This window comes from Alosa sapidissima, chromosome 15 (genome assembly GCF_018492685.1).
Source record: "Alosa sapidissima isolate fAloSap1 chromosome 15, fAloSap1.pri, whole genome shotgun sequence".
Taxonomy (NCBI): domain Eukaryota; kingdom Metazoa; phylum Chordata; class Actinopteri; order Clupeiformes; family Clupeidae; genus Alosa; species Alosa sapidissima.
The window spans coordinates 30438003-30459441 of NC_055971.1; the positions used below are offsets into that span (position 1 = coordinate 30438003).

Consider the following 21439-nt stretch of genomic DNA (forward strand, 5'->3'; position numbering starts at 1 on the left):
TATTCAGAAGTGAAGTAAGTTACTATAACTTAAAAAGATCCATGCAAATTGTTACCTTAATTTTTTTTAAGTTGAGCTAGTGTATTATTTTTTATAGTGTAAGGTAAGCAAGCCCAAATCTGAGTTTGTGTTTCCTGACATAAATTGATCTGTGGTCATTGATTCAGACCTATACATCCATGCAAATCCACTTCTATTCAAATTAAAACCCCAACAACAGACACACAATGCTTTGCTCACTAATAACATGAAATGTTGGACCATATTCATTTTTTTTTAGAAAGTTGAGACCAGATGCTTTATAAGTTTGTCGACAGGTTCCCTTTGTAATTTTATGTGTTAAAGTAATCTAGTGTCTCCAAGGTATTTCAGTTCTAATCTAATGCAACTGAGACATAATGTCGCCACTGTAGTTAATGCAGTAATTTGAAAGAATGCCGTTTTTAACAGCTGTAGGCAAGCTATCTGAAAAGTTGATAGTCTGTAGTTTATTGGTTGTGGTCCATGGTATATTACCCCCCATGCTACCCACCTGGTGGTGAATTTGGCAAAGCTACGTTGCAATCTGCATTGAAAGCCTCGCACATATGGGATCATCATACACTAAAGCTTCTGCAGCCAAACACACACACATACACACAGCTTGTCAGATTAAAGCTATTAAGATTATAAAACCCCAGTAGAGCTGCTTCAGGTGTATTCAGCTAACCATCACTGGTATGGATGAGTTCAGAACAGATATTCTGTTTAAAGACCCCCAAAAAACAAGTGTTTAACCCTTTTGGCATGTGTGTGGTACATGATATACTATGAGGAAAATACAGTTAGTATAACATAATTAGTGAGGATTCCTGGATGGTTTGCATTTTATGTTAATAACGAATCCATTGAGGCTGTTCTTGCATCGTCACAAGAATGGTGGCCAAATCAAATCCCAACTGACTTGTAACAAAGACCCCCCCCCCCCTCACGCGGGAGCGCAGGAGTGGCCAAACATGTCAAATAAGTAAGAACTTTAAAGAACTGTACAATGTCTTGCCAATTTAAATGTGGTCAGAAAGTGGTACATGACATAACTATGAAAGGGAGAAATGCTTCACAGAATTCTATCAATTCTATCAGTAAAAACAGGAAGTATGACTACATAGCCATGACTACAGAATGTGGCGTAACAGAAAGACCAACATGTGAAACCCAAAGAAAGTGTACCTACTCATTCAAATACTACCTCAATGTAGAGGACGACAAAATTAGGGTCTGTAAGCAGCTTTATCTGGGTACACTTGCCATCAGCCAAAAAGCCAGTGTATCACACACACACACACGAAGAAAAATCAAATTACGGGCATGTCCAAGCAAGATGCAAGGGGCAAACGTGAAAAGGACTACAGATCTCTATCAGAAAAAGCAGATGAAGGCACACATACGTTCCTTTCCTATTGTGGAGTCACATTACTGTCGTGCCAAGTTAACACAGAAAGGCAGAATCGACTCTTACTGTGTCAAGGATGTATGATCTCTACAAACTTAAATGCAGTGAAGATGGCAATGCACCTGTGAAAGAATCATACTATCGATTCATTTTAAACACTGACTAAACCTGAGCTTCCACTCCGAAAAAAGATAGGTGCGATCGGTGAGAATTCTATGAGACTGCTCTCAATCAAAACCTTTTGTGCCAAAGTAAACACATAGCTGAGAAAATTGCAATGCGCCAAGAGAGGCAAAAAGACAGAGAGAGCAAAGACAGTTTGTTTTGACCCACAAATGTTAGTTTATGCCCATATGCTGAAATAAACTCATTTTTTTACAAACGGATATTCAATTTGTATAATCTCACAGCCCACTCTTCACTTACAAAGAAACAATGGACAGAGGGGATGTCAGGCAGGCGTTGTACTTGCACTAGTTGTACTTGACCATCCACATGCCACTAGTATAGTTACATGGAGCGACAGCTGTGTGCCCCAACACTGAAATTCCACAATAACTTTTGCAATGGCAGAGTTCTTGATGAGAAATCCTCAAATAGAAAAGATCACTATGAAGTAGTCTACCCCAGGCCATTCGGCAGTTCAAGAGGTAGACAACAAGCGCAGTCATATGGAGAAGGCAATGGCAGTATCTGAATTCTATTCACCTGTGTCATTCTTGCGTGTTTTACTCAAAATAAACAGAAATAACCCATACAGTCATACAGATGAAATAAACTGATTTCCGTGACTTCCAGGCATATTCCAGGCTAATTCAGTACAAACAGGTACCATCTTCTGATGTGTCTCAGCTGGTGTTTGGCATCCCAGCTCTCTATTTGCAAGTGACATGTGATACCAGCCTTCCAACACCAATAGACCATAAGCACAAACACATCAGTGTCATCACTGATAATGTGGACAGTAGTAGCTCCACGCCTAGCTGCATCCAACATGTCTGATAGGAGGGAGATATTGGCTGCTTCTCTGCTTACAATCCTGATGTTATCTCCAATGCTGTGTGTGCACAGGAGCTCACCCAGCCTCCCTTGTTTCGCTTGTTCTTCATGACATGTCACGGAGGGGTTGTCAGTGAGAGTGGTATTCTGTTGAGCTCTCCCTTACTCTTCTGCCTCTCATAGTCTTTGGTAGAGACCTGTACATATAGTATAAATAGCTTGTAATATTTCACTCTTGTTAGATTTTGAAAAAAAAAAAAACAAACAAACAGGGACACACCGTGTTCTGGATGAGTTCAAAACACGTTTTCATTTTTCAATTAATTTGGTAGCCTATTTGACGGAACAGTTAGCCACTCTACGTACAGCCCAGCTATGACAAGGCAACTCCAGATCATCTGGAGTATAACTCTGAAAAGTATGGGGCGCCGAATGTAACATGCCTTATTTCGTGGACAGAATGACTTTTGTGCGACGAAATACATATATTCATTACGAAACCATGTTACATCGTAACACCATTTGTCCACGGAATGCACAAATTGGTTTGCATTGTGTCCACGAAACACTAAGAGAGCACATCATTTCGTGGACGAAATTGACTGGTGGCCTTTTCCTTTCGTGGACATAATGCTGCATGCACTATTCACTGTCGTAGACGAAATAAACTATTTTTTTTTTGGTCAAAAGTAATTCTGTCTACGTAAATACGGAATGCATCTACACGCATCATTCTGTGAATCCCATTTCAATTTCGTCCACAAAAGTATTATGTTGTGTTACAGAAGGCATTCTGTCCACGCAATAGTAACTTAATAACTTACGAAATGCATTCAGTGACATATGCTTTCATTCTGTGGACGGAATGCATAATAGAATCACGTACAATACATTTTGTGAGTCAGCAGTTTACGAAATGAATTATGTGTCACGATAATTTCATTACGTGGACGAAATGCATAACAGAATCACAAAATCAGTTTTGTGACCTGCTACAATACATTTCGTGAGTCAGTAGTTTACGTAATGAATTATGTGTCACGATAATTTCATTACGTGGACGAAATGCATAAGAGAATCACAAAATCAGCTTTGTGACCTGCTAAAATACATTTTGTGAGTCAGCAGTTTGCAGAATGAATTAGGCAGTGGGTCCCATTTAGAAGCGGCACTCGCGCCTCCCGTTATTCACAGAGCTGCGTGAAATGTATTGCAACTTTTCGCCACGAGGTGGCAGCTTAAGTCCGCTGTAGCATTGCCGGTAAACGGGGCAGCTGGCTGCATTCAGAGCCTTTGCAATGGCAGTATGATTGGCAATCCGCGGACCGGTGCCAGGCCGTGCTGGACCTAGCCGGTCCGCAAAAAAGCAACTGCATAGGCTTTCTCTGAATTATCTATGGTCTATGATCTTCAAACTATGAGCCTCTTCGATGAGTAGATTGCTGGTCCACTGGACCACGAATTTAGGCTAGATTAGGCCTATGCCCGGTGCTTCTGTCTGTTAATTTTGCAGCACAACTGCTGGAACCGCGGACCTAAAGAAAAAGAAACTAAATGTTTCCCTGATCAATGCATAGGCCTACTTCTTAATTCATCAAATATAGAGGCATAACATCCCGACAAACACGGGACGTCCCCGATTGGTCCCGAACGTCATGTTCTTTAGCGGACGTTCCGGTGACCTTATTGACGTCCGGAGCAAGTTATCGTTTGGTTATTGCGTGACGTCCGGTGCAGGACTTTCTGGGGACGTTACCGTCAGGTCCCTCGGATGACATTTGCATTTGGTCATTTCAAATACCTCCTAAGGACCCGACAATAACGTTATACCGGGGACATGGGGGGGACGTTTGTTTATTCACACATGGCAGCGGAGTTGAGAGCTCTCTGGCTACCGCCTGCAGGACGGAGACATCACATCCATGCACGACTTCATGTTACACGTCTGGGGATGACTAAAGTATCTATCTATCTAGTCTCTAGTAGCTGCATTAGCCTACCGTAGTCTAAGGCAACATATCATACAGTTTATGAAGTTGTGCGTCTATGAGCAAAGTAGAACCATATGTCTACTTTGCTCATAGACGCACAACTTCATAAACTGGGAAAAGGGTTAACGTTAAACTCAAAACGTATGTGCACATACATTTTGAGTTTAACGTTAATGTATAACGTTACAAGGGTCATTCTACGAAAACGTGCCATTTTGCATTCAAAAAATCAAATTTTCAAAGTACTGTTTTTAAAATCTTGAAGCACCTTTTTGGATGAAGTAGATTCTTACCTCTCAAAAAAACATGCGGTGCCATCTCAGGCTATCTTATTTATTTATTTATTTATTTACTTTAACAAATAGTCAATGGAGGTATGTGTGCTATGTCAACCCTGTTACCAAAAAAAATACATACATATAAAAAAAACATATATTATTATAAAATAATATGAGTGCTCTTGTAACTATTCATGAATATTATACAAATAATTATGTGTTACATAAATAATTCTGGTGTTGAACACATTAATTATTCGATTTTAGGATGGACAGTAACAGGGTTGATGAAATATTGTTATTGGCAGCCATTACTAGCCATGTGGTGGACACCACGACACCACATGGTGTGCATTCAAGAGAGGTTAAAATGCTGTTAAATATTTACATTTAAATGTTCAATCAAATTATTTTTTAATGCATGATTTTGTGGTAACAGGGTTGACAAAACGACCTTGTCCCCTTCTGTCAGACAGGGCAAAACCGTGATAAAAGTCATTAAAAGAGAGCAACACTTTTCTGGTCTTTTCACCATTAACTTCCTGGAAGGCAGGGGATATCACTTCCTGAAAATGATGTAACTTTTGGCACAGTTCATTTTCTCCAAAGGGGGTTTTATCCTAAAGTAACAGGGTTGACGACAACATGGGGACACATGTAAAATGTTGATTTTTTCATAATTTTAAAAACATTCCAAATAAAATTGTTTAATGATCCATGAACAAACACTTGAGGCTTTTTGTACATGTATTTATTTTTGTGATAATTTGACTTTTTTTATCCTAAATAGCCAGTGATACTAGACAAGTCATACCGAGGGACAAGCCATTTTTACAGTTTTTGCAATATTCCTAATACAAAAAGTGCTTAAAATCCTTTAAAAAAAAATGAAGAATTCTTAAAAAGTAAATAATTTATTTTTACCATTATTATATTTCCTAAAATATAAAATAATTATGAAAAAAATATTGTTAATTCAGCTTTGCAAGACACTTTTGTTTGAGGGACATAAAATGGCACGTTTTCGTAGAATGACCCACAAACTAGGGAAGGGATTTTATCAAAATGTTAGCTGATGTGATGCTTGGTGTAACGTTAGCAAAGTCGCTGTTCTTATCTTCTAGCTTAGCCTACAATGCGCTTTTCTTCAGATAACTGTCATTACGTGATGCATGTAACATGCTCTAAATAGTGGTTTATTTAACGTAGTCACGTACTTATTATCTGTTTTATTTTCAGAAACACACACACGGCCGAATTGGGACTGAACCGGCTTTTGGAGCTGAATACGATGCAATAAAACTAGAGAAATGTTAAAAACAGACCACGTAGCATTTGTTTAGGGTTGTCTAGCAACAGAAGTGACTACTTCATTTGTAAAGCAAAACGATCTAGCTCTACATTGCAGAAGAATTAAGGATACTGCTTCTTCATGACTTGTTTAAATGTCATTGTAATTTATTTGATGCATGCTCGCGTTTAAAAGTGTCACGCATAGGCCTAGCTGTCCCCAATGTTACAGCAGCTCCTTGTGGAAACAGCAAAGAGTGCACATATCCGATGAGATTTCTAACGAGGAGCAGAAGCTCTCTGCCTCACCAGAGCCTTACTGTTTATTAATAAAACAATGATATAGAATAGAAACATCAGAATCTATTTATTTCATCTTAAAGTTGGCTACAAAGAGCATTCATAGCCTAGAGAAAACGATACATTTTTCTTTATCTGCAGTGTTCCAGGAAGAAAGGCTTACATTTATAGGCTGTCCCTGTTTGATCACAGCAGGTCCAAGAAAACGAGTGGATATAACGTAATGCATTCTAGTTATGTTTCATGTAATTTATTTCATGTTGAGTTTTGCTTCCCATGCATGCATTGCGATTCATTTAGTATTTTTGGCTATTATTAGTTTTTAATATTTTGAAACAATATGGTTTGAACAATTTATCTTAGGCTAGCCTAGGCCTACTCTGATGATGTTTTGAACAATATGCTACGGGATATGCCCATTAAAACGTCGTATTAGTTTATTAAGAAAATGACACCATAGATGTGAAAGCAGCACATCCTAGCCCGGTATAAATGTCCATGTCTGCTCATCATTAGTGTAATGCATTCAGAGGACGTGATTTCATACATGCGTGAAAATATGAGGTGAGTAAAGTTGATTGCGTAATTGTAGAACAAGTTATTAATATGTGTTCATGTTCCGTCTACCTCTCTCCTAGCAACGCTGAGACTTACAGGATGTAATACCATAACCAAATCGCGCTTCGTGTTTTTTTTTTTTTTACCATCGCGGAAATATAAACGTTGCGCGCATAAAGTTGCGGTGACCATTACAGGACGTCCTCTCAAAGTCTCGTGGACGTCTTTTAGACCTCCCGAACAGAGGTCCGCGGGACGTAAAGGGAACCCTACACAATGTTGAGGAGGTGAAGTTCGCCAGGGGACCTTTAGGGGACGTCGCCAGGACTTTATTTTGTTTACTGGGATTAGCCTAGGTGGTAGTGGTAGACTGTGAGTGCTCATTCAAAGTCTATGTGCGTCTGTGCAAGTGAAACTGACAAACTCGTGGGTAGGCTAAGCAACGATATTTAAAACAATCAATGAAGTGGATTCCTGTAATGTTCATGAAAACAGTATAGCGATTGGATAGCCTAATAAATCGCGACTTCTTGTAGGCCTAACAGTAGGCCTAGTTTATATTGTCTCGCTGGAGTGTTTCACGGAGCTCTGAATAACGGGAGGCGCGAATGAAGTGGCCACTTCTAAATGGTAGCCTAGGCTACCCACTGGCTAATTCATTCCGCAAACTGCTGACTCACGAAATGTATTTTAGCAGGTCACAAAACTGATTTTGTGATTCTATTATGCATTTCGTCCACGTAATGAAATTATCGTGACACATAATTCATTTAGTAAACTGCTGACTCACAAAATGTATTGTAGCAGGTCACAAAACTGATTTTGTGATTCTGTTATGCATTTCGTCCACATAATGGAATTATCGTGACACATAATTCATTCCGTAAACTGCTGACTCACGAAATGTATTGCAGCAGGTCACAAAACTGATTTTGTGATTCTGTTATGCATTTCGTCCACGTAATGAAATGATCGTGACACATAATTCATTTCATGAAACATGAACATTTACACACGTACTCATAAGTGTCAGGATGCAGCAATGTCTCCCTCTGCATCTGAGGTTCTGATCTCGAGCTGACATTATCAATCGCTTGGCACCTTGATGCAAGCTGAACTGTGTTTGATAGCCCTCCATCTCTACATCCGCTGATAAAATGTGATCACCAACACCACGCGCCAATATGTATCAGGTCACCCCCCTACGCTTGTGGTTCACCCCAACAAAAACGGCAATCCAAATCCAATATTAACTGAGTTTTACTTTTGTTTCCAATCCAGTTTCTGTTTTTTTCTTTATCTTGTGTGACTAATGACACATTTAGAAAATAGCAGCAATTATATATTTGCTGACCAGTTAAAAACATTGAAAATTGGATTATTGAACACATTTTTTATTTGGATCAGATGGATGGAGCAAATAGAACAAAGCACTGCAAAGCGTTACACGGACCTTTTGTAAACATGAGTATGTTGGTTTTTTTAAGTGTTATAGTTGTGGAAGATTTAGCTGCTCTCAGTGCCCTGTTGTACATAGTGTACTTTGAAGCCAAACTGGTGTGGTTTATTTTACACTAGGTGTCCTTGCATTTTCTATGGCTGTAATATAGCCTGTAAACAGCATTCAGAATGAAAAGATATAAGAAGCATCTCTTTTTCCTTGTTTCACTGTCATGATGCCACCATATTTGTTGAATATTTCAGAAGCTCACAGATGGCCATGTAATTCATTTATTCAAAACATTGCCCATACTGCCCTGCAAAGGCAAAAGACCTTAACCACAGTGTGAAACTGATAAAAATGGCTTTAAAGTTTCTTTGTTGTCTAGCCAAATGTATTATACTAAGTAGGACACTGGAAATCTAGCTATTACCTGTTTAAATGAAGATCTGCATAAAAAAAGACCTTTGATCCTTATTTGGAAGTTACTGTACTCTGCCTTTGTATTGTCTGCCAACAAATAAAGAGCCATGCCAAGGCAAAAGGCAGTAACTTCCATAATAATCAATATAGTTGCTGTCCCCAGTTAGCCTGGAAATCCAGACCCAAATCTAGAAAGATGTAGGGTCTGGCTATGAGTAATGAAAATGGCCCAACTCAAGGGGCAGCATCAAGCATGCATTTGAAAATATCACTGCACGCAATTGGATAACACTACGACCAATGTTTACTGACTGATTCCGGACTTCGTTTAGCTTGCCTCTGGCCCGCCTATATCAGATACACCGTTGTGATTGGTGCAGCTTGGCTCCAAATAATAATGATATTTTATCTATATTCAATATCCCTAGGAAATAATACCATAAGTTCCAAAAACTTTCGCATATTTGACCAATATGCTAGCCTATTTAATTAATCAGTGTTGCCCCAGATGCACAGTTGATGGATTAGCCTTATTGTTTTGACATAACACTGAAGAAATTGATCAAACAAAAAGTTGTAGACTATATATGGGTGGATGACGTTTTGCAATAATTTAATCAGTTGTGTGTTTCACCAATGAATTGAATGGAAGTAACATAGCCTTGCCTAAAAGAGGACAGTGTTTCAGTGTGACCGCCAGCAAGGATTAATGCTCAAAACTCATTTAAACATCTCAGATGAGGTTCATTGCAATGGATTTTATCGGGTTACAAGAAAAGGTAGGATATGTATTTCATTGTGAACTGTTGTTGAGCTTTGCCAATGTGTGATTAGGCTAGGCTCATGGGAGGTGTGTCATAGCATTAAATATCCACACACCTGCAACTAGTGGGCATCTCCAGGCTGTCATTTGATAGGTGGCACAAGTGACTAATCAGCGTTATGCGTAAATAAAAACATTATTTACAATTGCGTATGGCTGGTATTCTATACAATGCTTTATTATACGGCTCTTCACAATGCTAGTAGAACGCTCCTTTGACTTGAATGGGATTTCCCAAAGTTCTAGCGGTAAATAAATTCATGTAATTACCGCTGCAAACATATAATTACCGCTGTCAATGGCAACGGGTTTTGTGCTTCTGATACGTCTTTCATATCACTACGCAAGGACTGGAACTTCATTCAAACGTGAAAGCAGACAGAGAGGGTTCAAGCGGAGGATCTTTGAAGCAGACGGTTGATCAGCTGTGTTCTAAAGAATGTTTGATTCAAGTTCAGCAGCGTGTGTTGTTGCAAACTATTTGTTTCTCAGCAAATGCCACGATGTACGGTAACAAATAGGCTAGGTTATGTAGGCTAAAGTCATATCATGGGGAGTTTATTATTTCGTTTTGGCAAGTAGCCGTATAATAAGCGGGATAATGTATAGAACGCCGGTCATTACTGTGAAAATAAGTCCCTTCAGGGCAGAACAAGACCCCTCCACTGCGCGTCGGGGTCCGGTTCGCCCTGTCTGGACTTATTTTCTCCAAGTAATGACCGGCGTTCTATACATTATCCCTTACTTGTCTTTATGATACGGCGCAGTTGCTAAGTATTTGTTGCTAAGTAGCCTAGCTAGCTAAATTAGGCAGGCTAGTCTACAGTAACTTCCCACTTTGATGTGCAGCTAAAGACAGGCAGAGTACCTTAAAGCAACACCAAAGAGTTGAAAATACAAAGCTTCCCTCTGCTGGGAGTGGGCCACTGATGAAAATTTGTATTCCAAGCTCATATAGGGCTGAGAAAAGTTCCTTGAAATCTTCTTTGACATACAGCTGTTCTCTGTAGATGTCATTTGCTCCAACATGCACAATGCGACATGTGCTTGATAGTTGCATATTTCGACACCAGTTCTGCAAGCTTGTTTTTTGTGTCAGACACGGAAGCATTTGGAAAACAACATACAATCATCCTTTCCCCATTTATATGTCTCACAGCAGACTCGCCTAGAACGAGGGTTGTGGGATGAATAGGTGTCGTGCTGCTTCTTGTCTGTGCCCATCTTTCTATTGTTGTGGTTTGATCGCTGCCTGCTTTGGGTCTGTTCCCTGGGAAATTCCTCTGTCACGTCCCGGAGGCATTCAAATCTGTTCCATAGTGTTAGGGGCTGTGGGCTTCCCTTAGAGCCACAAGCCCTGTAGTAGTTTGCTGATCTGTCTGTATTTCTGATACGAGGCCTGAAGTTAACATCTGAATTTACTGGTGTTGAATAATTCCTGGCGATGGCATAATCAGGGAACATGCCTGTCACACTCCCAGTAAAGTCATCACAAAACGCAAAAGGAACATTTCTCTGTGCTAACAGCATTGCAGCTTGTATCACATTTTCTGCCTGTTGGTCCTTTCGTGATGAAGGATGAAATCGCCTGTGTGCCCTTATGTGCCTCTTTTGCGCGATGGTGCCGCTGTGTTTTAAAGGTGCTCTAAGTGATGTTATGCCGTTTCTAAGCTAAAACATGTTTTGTTACATACAGCAAACATCTCTTCACCATCTGCTAGCTGCATGTCCCCTGAATACACTGTAAAAAATGTGGTCTCTGTGAACACCCCAGGCTCCAAAAATGGCAACAAAAACATGGTCCAGCCTGGACCATGAAACATAACAAACTGTTCCAGCCAATCACCGACAGTTGCACGGGAGGGAGGGGCGAACTAGCTTTCTGTTTCAAGTCAACAGAAGTGCCGTTACCCAACATCGCGTAGAGCACCTTTAATGTGCTTGGTAATGTCATTTTTCCCGCCGTCCAGCATTGTTGAAATGTACAGCGATATTTTAGTTTCTTTACGGGAACACCACCTTCACCTGCCATTTCTATCGGTTCGCTTTTGGGTTTAAACTTTCCACAAAATTTGTGCAGAGATCAACTGTACAACTAGATAGATAGATACTTTATTGATCCCCACAGGGAAATTCAACTGGGTTATAGATTGCCATAGATTGACAAACGGGTTGAAAATTGTATATGGTGTGTGGATTTTGTGAATAGAATGCGGAACTGGTCAACATTTGATAAAAGCATCGGCCCGATTATTGATATGGAGTTTGGGCCATGCAAATTACGGGAGTTTCCCGGGAGAAATAACAATCCGGACCTGGAGATAGGGCTCAAAAACGGGGGAAAAAACGGGAGTGTTGGAAGGTATGGTACTCATTGTAGAACTTTTTAATGGCCACTGGCCAGACTGTCCAGCTCGATTTAGCAAGTTAAATTAAAGGGCCATATTATGCAACTCACTTTTTCTGTGCTTTTGTACGTATGAAGGGGAAAACGGCTGAAATGTTTGATAAGCCAGTCATCAACAATCGTGGAATATCGGCGCTGTCGCTAAATAGGTTTCACATTCCCTTTTAATTATTGATATACTCTAGTACCGTGGTCTCCAACAGGTAGCCCGCGGGACGGCTATGATGCGCCCCCAGCGCACCTTCTAAAAATAGCCAACAGGTCACCTGCAGATCACGCTCTAAAAACACGCTCCATTGTGAAGTTTTCAATAGATATTTAAGTCTAGACCAGAACCATTTTAAGAATGTATGTAGCCATACATCTGTAACATTAAAATTATATTGGTGATACCCTACAAATTGTAGCTGCGTTAAATTTTAGCCTTTGGCTCCAAATCCGTTTCCCATTCAATCTTTAAACAACAACGGAAGCCAGAGCGCATACACGCTGCTCGCACGCATAGACAGTAAAGGGGGAAAAAACTTGTTTTTTTGTTCAAAAAAATTAGATTAGATTCCCCATGCAAACTTTAAAAGGAACAACCTGAACAAAAATGTTGGTAGTGCTGCATATTGATATTAAAGTATTGAAGAATCAGATGAAAATACAGTCGCTTAATATATAAAGACTTATAGGACTACACAATATTAATTATTTAAAAGTAAAAACTATCACATAGGCCTCGCAAAAAAGGGGTGAGGGTCTGTTCATTTCAAATGAGTAGCCCTCCATATGATTTTGGGTCTTCAGGTAGCCCTCATTCCCAAAAAGGTTGGAGACCCCTGCTCTAGTAAGACTACAGTTGTCATTATAGATGTAGGCTGTTGCATAACTTAGTAGTATTTGTGCATGTTGCATGTTCATCTGCGATAAAGGCAAATAAAGAGCACCTGCAAATAAAGGCATAAACTTATGATCAACTAATGTTGTTGTGCTGCATTGCCTGTAAGAGTCGTCAACTGACGATACACATTATAAATGTAGTTGCCGTGGAAAACCCTGGTAGAAACACATTTTCACCATTAATTTACTCTTGTTACGATCGTGAGTGTGAAAGATGTCGTACGCAACATTTTTGTGCATATTCAAGGTTTGTACATGAGGCCCCAGGCAATTCACAAATGTATGTAGCCACAATGTTATCCTACGTTGCAGCGACCAATGCAGTACGTGCTCACAACATAACTGTGTTAGGTGGGTGCCAGGGACACCAGTACAATATTTTGCCAGTGAAAGCACTGTGCTAGATATTTACTTGTTTCAAATTTCAGTAATCTCAAAGTCCAGTAAATCCACTATTTTCAGATGGAAACCCTAGGATTCTGATTGTTATATAAGTGTGACCCCAGTGTATGTTAATTAAAACACTAGGGGGAAGGGGTTACAGCTTCTAGTTGATTTCTTCCTTATTCTTCTACCTGAGCTCATTGTAGTGTTGAGTAAAGACAGTGTATTCCATCAGAACTCAGAAGGCAGTCTACTCATTCTTCATGATGGCACCAGCATCCTTAGCATCTTATTTGCCAAGACACTGACAGTTTTAATTGAATTAAACTGGAGTGCTTTGTGATATGTGTACAAAAATATGTCTACACGGTGTTGTGAAGCCACTGTGAGCATATCTTACTACAATCTGCAATCAGAGGAGGACCATAAAAAAACCCTTAAGAAGCTCTATCCATAAAGATTGGTGCTCTGAACCATAAAAACAGGCAGTAATTGATAGCTTTTATCTGCTGTCAATCAATAAATTGTGGGTCTTTTTTTTCTTCTCCTTGTTCCATTTCCCGTTCTGCATGCAGTCCTCAGATCTGGCCAGCTCTACAAAAGACACCCTATTGTTAGGCGAGCTCAATAAATTGATGAGGAAAAGGAAGGGGAGGACTCTGGATGTCATCAGGCTGGATGCTGATGAGGAACAGCACTACTCACACTGATGTCCTCATGCCTGACAGAGACCCATTTCCTCTTCCTCTTTCTGTGGCCAGCGCAATCCTTTTTTTTTTTTTTTTTTAAAGAGCCGAGGACATGCAGTACACTATAGACTTTGTTTTTAATGTCAAATGTGAGTTATTGAAGGTCATCTGAGCTACCAGTGAGGTCTTTGGTGCTACTGGGTGTATTATTACATAGCAAGACTGCGTAACAGTAAGAGGCCAATGTAACCTGAGGTAAAGGTGTGATAACCTCACAGTGCTCTGAATCAATAGGATCAATATGTCAGACTGTATTACACAGACACCACCTCATAGGAGCCCCATCCCAATGTTTCTTCTCTAGATGACAATATGAGAGCACAGCTAAAGAAAGCAGGTCTTTTCTATAGGGTACCGTATGAATAGTACATGCATTCTCTTTGAAGATGCTTTGATGACAGGTCAGGAACACACAGAATCTATAAACTCAGAAGGAATATTTTGCTTTAAATTCACTTAGAGGTGGGCCAGGAAAACAAAAATCGAGGCCACACATGCAACATAATCATCACTCCTTTTTTTTGTTTCACCGTGTGAACTCTCAGCTGCAAGAGGTGTAAACCTTGAGTCATTATGAGCAGACTATCCTCTCCTTTCACTCCCCTCGGTTTGTTTGTTAGCAATATTACATGAAAACTTCTGCCCTGATTTTCATGCAGCTTGGTGTAGCACAGGCCAACTAAGAATCCATTACACTTTGGAACAAATCGGACTTGAAGATGCAATATTGCACTGTTTTCCTTTTGCTTTCACTCCCATTGTGAGATACTGGTGCTATGACTGTGGAGGTGGCCACTCTCTCTCGAGTCCAAGCTAGAGAACAGCATGTGCTGTACAAACAAGGTTTTCTTCAGTCCGATTTCTTCCGTTTTCTTCAGCCTGACGAGCCAAAGCTAAATTATTAGGTGGTGGACTGTGCCACTGCTTTGCCACAGCGTCTAACATCTCTGCCAGTGTTCAGCGGCATTTACAGCATTTTGACAGCATTCAGCCTCCATTTATTATTTCCTTCCCCCTTATTCGTCTCCATGGGCTACAAACCAGGAAATGACTTCAATCAATCATTCCGTGGGGTGAGCGAGACGAGACTTCATTAGGTCAACAACTGAACTGGGACACAGATCGTCATCCCCTCCATTATGTTTGTGTTTTTGCTGTTGCCTTCCAATGCCCTGTCATACAAATGACAAGAAGATTGCAGCACTTGATACATCACGGAGACTTGGGAATGACCAGAGAGCCACTCACCTACCAGTGCACTGCACAAGATTTATAGGTGAGCAGGCTGTGTTGAAGGCCCTTTTTCACATAGTGGTGGATATGCACTGTATTGATCTTTGAAAATGATGCAGCTGATTTCAGAGTTGTTTCTTTTTGTATTATTATTATCCATGCCCAGATCTGAAGCGGAGTATTCAGTCATAGAAAAATGATGCTGTCTTGCAGTCTTGCCCAGTATGATGGGAACCAAATGGACTCCACTTTGATTCATTGCTTTGAATTATGTTGAGCAGGAAACATAGGCGTGGGTGTGGAGAATGAGGAGAGTGTTTACACACTGAGATAGTTTAACAACAACGTTAGAGAGTCCAGCTGACTGAAGTAGATTAGGCCCAGTGGGGGTGGAGTTGAGGACTGCAATGACAATAATTTATTTTCTTTAATTTCCTTTTTCTTTGCTTGCAGTTTGCACCATATTCTCCTCCAGAAGAGAGAGGTCAGTGGTGTTTTTGTTTTGTTGTTGTTGTTTTGTTGTTGTTGATTTTAGTAATTAATTATTTAGAATACTCCAAATCACAAATTACTACTGCTATTGTAAAATTGTTTCCACAGGTTACATGAAAGTCACTGACCAGCTTGAGCTGACTTGGCTGCTGTTTTTCATCACTCTTGTTAGTTCTGTGATCAGAGGAACTCTTATATGAGTTATTGTTGTTTCTAATTACTGTATGGCCATTGGCATAATTCTTATGGAAAACTTCAAACAAACAAACAGTGATTATTACTATACTATTATTAGCACGTAGCCCAATGTAAGCAACCTCATTCCTGCACCTAATTCTCTCTACTCTGTGCACTCGAGAGCCGTTCTCCCTGCGTGGATGCTGGCTCCATATTGTCAGTCTAACACCGCTGTGACATACCCACCCTGCAGAGGCTTCCAGAGTCATGCCTGTTCACACGTACGGACTCTGCTGCTGTCTCTCGTCCACTCACTCTCTCCCGCCCGCCATCCTCTCTGTCGCTTTCTCCCTGGTCTCTCACTGTATTCTCCACTCCCTCTCTCTCTCTCTCTCTCTCTTTCTCCCTCTCTCTCTCTCCCTGTCTCCCTCTCTCTCTCTCTCCCTGTCTCCCCCTCTCCCTCTCTCTCTCTCTCCCTGTCCCTGTCTCCCTCTCTCTCTCTCTCTCCCCACTCTCACCATCTGTCCCTGTCTCCCTCTCTCTCTCTCCCTGTCCCTGTCTCCCTCTCTCTCTCTCTCCCTGTCCCTGTCTCCCTCTCTCTCTCTCTCCCTGTCCCTGTCCCTGTCTCCCTCTCTCTCTCTCTCTCCCTGTCCCTGTCTCCCTCTCTCTCTCTCTCCCTGTCCCTGTCTCTCTCTCTCCCTCTCTCTCTTTCTCCCCACTCTCACCATCTGTCCCTGTCTGTCTGTCTGTCTCTCTCTCTCTCTCTCTCTCTTTCTCTTCTTTCCACATTTCTCTCTGGTCTGTTTTCCTGGGCCTGTGGGGGTTGCTCTTCCAGCCTCCCAGCTCCCTGGCATCCTCCCGCTGCTCCCTCCTCAGTGCTCCTGCACGGTGGACAGCTTGACAGCAGGGAAACTGACCATCATTTTCCCCTCGAGTGCACACTTTCCCACCCCTGGGCTTCGAGCTGGCAGGAGCCTCTGCGTGTTTTTTTTCCCTCTTGTTTTTGTTTCTTTTTTTTTTTTTTTTTTACTTTTGTCAAGGAGCATCAGGAGAATGTTTGTGTGTGTGTGTGTGTGTGTGTACTGTACCTTTAAAGTAAACTCATGAAGTGGCTACTTCTAGCCTGGGTGTTCCCATGCTGCTTTGCGCGCGATTTGATTCACGCTGCTAAGGCAGCCTGGAGACCATGGAGCAAATTTTCGCCTGAGATAGGGAACCAATCACAGAACAGGGGGGAAAGCAAGACGATGATGAGCTATGCACAGACGCATTCGTGGCACCCAATAAACGGATCTGGGCATTTTTTTCTAATACGAGAAAATGAACGTTTGGTTCCCAGACCACGTCTCATTGAGAAGTGGTGGCGCTAGCCAGGCTAGGCTACTTCAAGGATTGAAGTCAAACTTACCTGCTAGTTAACAGTTAGCATATGTTTGTTTGGGCATTGTAGCTTCTTACAATATTGATGTATCTAGCTTGCTAATAAAACATGTTTTTGTTTTATCAAACTAAATGTGATGTGTCTTTGGTTCGATGCTGGCAAGGTATCTGAATGCATGCATTGGGGTGGCATTGCATCGTATCCAGAATGTCAATCCTCATTTTCTAAGTGGCTTTGGATGAAAGTGTCTGCTAAATGAATAATTGTAAATGTGTAGATGACTAACGCGGCATAATGACATCTCTTCTTCTCATGATTATTGCTGGATCTCTCTATAAAAAGGCCATGTGTCTCACTTTCTCTACTTTACTGTTTTCTGTTCCAGGTTCTAGAATTGTCTCTGTGCTGCTGCCAGAGCCATATGTATGATAAAGTGCTATATATGAATTTGACTTTGACTTTGTTTCAGTTTCTAGAATCGTTGCTGTTCCTCCCGTCAGTGCCGTGTCCAGACTCCATTCTGACCTCTATCGTCCTGTCCTGACCTCTACTATGTGGACGGCTCATTACCCAGGAAGGTGTGTCCACTCAGCAGACAACGAGGCTGTTTCTTTAACACGGACGACAGGACAGAGAAACGCTGATGGCTGAAACTCTCTATGTACGCATCCCCTCGTGCTTTTTTTAAACCTCAGTCTTCCACGCTGTCTTTCTGTCTCTCCATCTCACTGCTTCTCTGCCTAACGCTGGAAAAGATAAAGGTGCTAAAAACGGTTCTTCAGAGAGATGCCACAGAGGAATCTTCTGCACTGCTTCAAAGAATCTATAACCTGATACAGTTCTCAAAATAAATATTTCAGTACCCTTATGGCTTGGCTTATGCCTTATATGGCTTGTGTCTGTCTGTATGTCTCACTGTCTGTCTGTCTATCTCCTTGTCACATGTCTATCTGATTCTCCTCTTCTCTGTATTTCCCCACTTGTCTGTCTATCACTCTGTCTGTCTCTTGTAGTCTGTCTGTCTGTCTCTGTCTGTCTCTTGTAGTCTGTCTGTCTGTCTGTCTCTTGTAGTCTGTCTCTCTGTCTGTCTCTTGTAGTCTGTTGTCTGTCTCTCTGTCTGTCTCTTACAGTCTGCCTGTCTCTTGTAGTCTGTCTGTCTCTCTGTCTGTCTCTTGTAGTCTGTCTGTCTCTCTGTCTCTTGTAGTCTGTCTGTCTGTCTCTTGTAGTCTGTCTCTCTGTCTGTCTCTTGTAGTCTGTTGTCTGTCTCTCTGTCTGTCTCTTACAGTCTGCCTGTCTCTTGTAGTCTGTCTGTCTCTCTGTCTGTCTCTTGTAGTCTGTCTGTCTCTCTGTCTCTTGTAGTATGTCTGTCTGTCTCTTGTAGTCTGTCTCTATGTCTGTCTCTTGTAGTCTGTCTGTCTCTCTGTCTGTCTCTTACAGTCTGCCTGTCTCTTGTAGTCTGTCTGTATCTCTGTCTGTCTCTTGTAGTCTGTCTGTCTCTTGTCTCTCGTAGTCTGTCTCTCTGTCTGTCTCTTGTAGTCTGTCTGTCTCTTGTAGTCTGTCTGTCTGTCTCTTGTAGTCTTTCTGTCTCTGTCTGTCTTTTGTAGTCTGTCTCTTGTAGTCTGTCTGTCTTTTGTAGTCTGTCTCTCTGTCTGTCTCTTGTTGTCTGTCTCTCTGTCTGTCTCTTGTAGTCTGTCTCTCTGTCTGTCTCTTGTAGTCTGTCTGTCCCTCTGTCTGTCTCTTGTAGTCTGTCTTTCTCTCTGTCTGTCTCTTGTAGTCTGTCTGTCTCTGTCTCTTGTAGTCTGTCTGTCTTTTGTAGTCTGTCTGTCTGTCTCTCTGTCTGTCTCTTGTAGTCTGTCTTTTGTAGTCTGTCTCTCTGTCTGTCTCTTGTTGTCTGTCTGTCTCTTGTAGTCTGTCTGTCCCTCTGTCTGTCTCTTGTAGTCTGTCTGTCTCTTGTAGTCTGTCTGTCTCTCTGTCTGTCTCTTGTAGTCTGTCTCTCTGTCTCTTGTAGTCTTTCTGTCTCTCTCTCTGTCTGTCTTACTGCCTCACGCTGTGTGTTCCTGTCTCTGTTCTCCGCTGCGCTTCATTTGCTTCTGTTCCCTCCTTACTTACATCATATTAACTCTCTCTCTCACACACACAGGATGTTCCCTCCTTATCATCATATTAATGAGCATCTTCTGTGCACACACACACACACACACATATATACACACTACCCTATACAAACAAACAGGCACCCACAGCACAGACACATACTACCCTATACAAGCACATATACACACACACACACACACACTACCCTATACAAACAAACAGGCACCCACAGCACAGACACATACTACCCTATACAAGCACATACACACACACTCACACACACAAGATGCACATTGCACAAGCTCATGCATAATGCTTGTATACAGTATAGTCTTTGTGCAAATGTACTGTATGCCGATGGCAACTTGGCATTCTTGACTACCTAGTGGACTAGGTGTGGGAGAGTTTTGGTTTGAATATGTATGTATTATATGTATGTATGAAATCGAGATGATATGTCTCAGGAGGGGTTTATCCTGCCAATAACATTGTCAAAAAGTAAAATATGCACTAGGTAGCCTATACACACACACACACACACACATGTGCGCACACACAAACAACCACTTTAGCAACATTTTATTTATGGCTATGATGCTGTAATGTTGAAGAGTTTTAATGTTGAAATGCCTTTACTGTATACTTGTATATTTCAGAAGCAGTAGGAAGAAAATAAAACGCTTGAAACCCCATTTTGACATAATATTGGATATGAGCTGTGTTGTCCATGGAAAGTTTAGCTGCATCCTCTGTGGTTAGAGCAGAGCCAGTGGAGAGAAGCGTGTGCAGCTCAGACTGTGTGGTCAGCAGAACGCCCAGACACAGCACAGAGGACTGTATTGAGGTCGGACGCTGTTTTCAGCAACTATGGCAGCCACAGGAGAGAGAATCGTGTCGAGTCTAGACACCGTCGTCAGCCACCTCCACGTCATCACAGAGGACTTCATCTCCACTCTGCTCTCCTCTTCTGCTCCTCAGGTTTGACCGCACCACAGTAGAGACCCGCCCAAGCAACTATGGCAGCCGCAGGGGGGATTGGAAGGGCTGTACTATGAAGCGAGGTAACTAACGCGGGTAACTATGGCAGCCGCAGGGGAGATGAGAGGGCTGTACTACGAAGCAAGGTTACTAACACGGGAAACTTTGGGAGTAACCAGGGGTGCTGTGGTGCAACTGGCTACAGCGCCCAAACCATATTCAGATCCACGTGCCCATGGGGACCTGGCTTGGAGTCCCGCTTGGGTCATTTCCCGATCTCTCTCCACCACTCCCTACACTGTCCTATCAGATTAAAGGCATAAAAAGCCAAAAACATATTTTAAAAAGAAAACAATTTTGGCAGTAACCACTGATATAACCACTGATACACACACACACACACATATTAATGTAGTCACAATAACACAAAAATGTTTATGCACACAGGCACACACACATACAGTACATGTCTACATATGTTCAAAAGTGCATACCATAGACACACACTTAAACAAGCAGATTTATGCCCAGATATGTTCCCATGCACATGTGTTGAACACACACACACACACACAGTATATTCACACACACACACAGGGCTTTCTATGTCTTTCTTACCTGTGCTCTTTCATAAGAGCCACTCCACTCCAGGTCTCCAAGGCAACCAGAAAACCTTCCCCTTTCCCTCTCTCTCTCTCATCTCTTCTCTCCCTCTTCTCTCTCCTTTCTCTGATGACAGCTCCACATCTTGCCTAATGAAGCCGCATTAAGACCGCAGGCCACGGCACTGTTGAGATTCAACACACATATGGGCACCCCTCCGGTTCAATGCTCACAGCTTGCTAAATAAATAAGTGAAAGAATGAATGAATAAATAATAAATAACGACCAGTCTCTCCAACGACTCCCGCTCCCTGGTCTCCAGAGATCATATCTAGGTCAGATTATTTGGCTAATTAAAACGAGCGGCAGTCTCTTTATTGGCTTTTGTGAGTGTGCTGCACCACGGTGAGGGTGGAGGATGCTTCTCCAAATCATCCCCAGAGATGACGGAGCAGCCATACTGCAATAATGGAGCCCTTTCAAGAGTAGCTGTGGCATCTAATTTCCTCCTCAAATTGAAC

General features: G+C 41.6%; 1 long non-coding RNA gene across 2 annotated transcripts in view; it reads left to right on the forward strand.

The window, feature by feature from the left end:
- Positions 1 to 18224, forward strand: part of LOC121683878 — a 39026-nt gene extending 20802 nt beyond the window's left edge. Inside the window, exons 1-3 of one of the 2 annotated variants that reach the window (XR_006022936.1) lie at positions 14450 to 15236; positions 15647 to 15677; positions 17713 to 18224. This is a non-coding gene — a long non-coding RNA (uncharacterized LOC121683878). Of the gene's footprint in view, positions 1 to 14449; positions 15237 to 15646; positions 15678 to 17712 lie in introns of those variants that run through there. The other variant, XR_006022937.1, reaches the window with a different exon arrangement.
- Positions 18225 to 21439: the final 3215 nt, after the last annotated feature.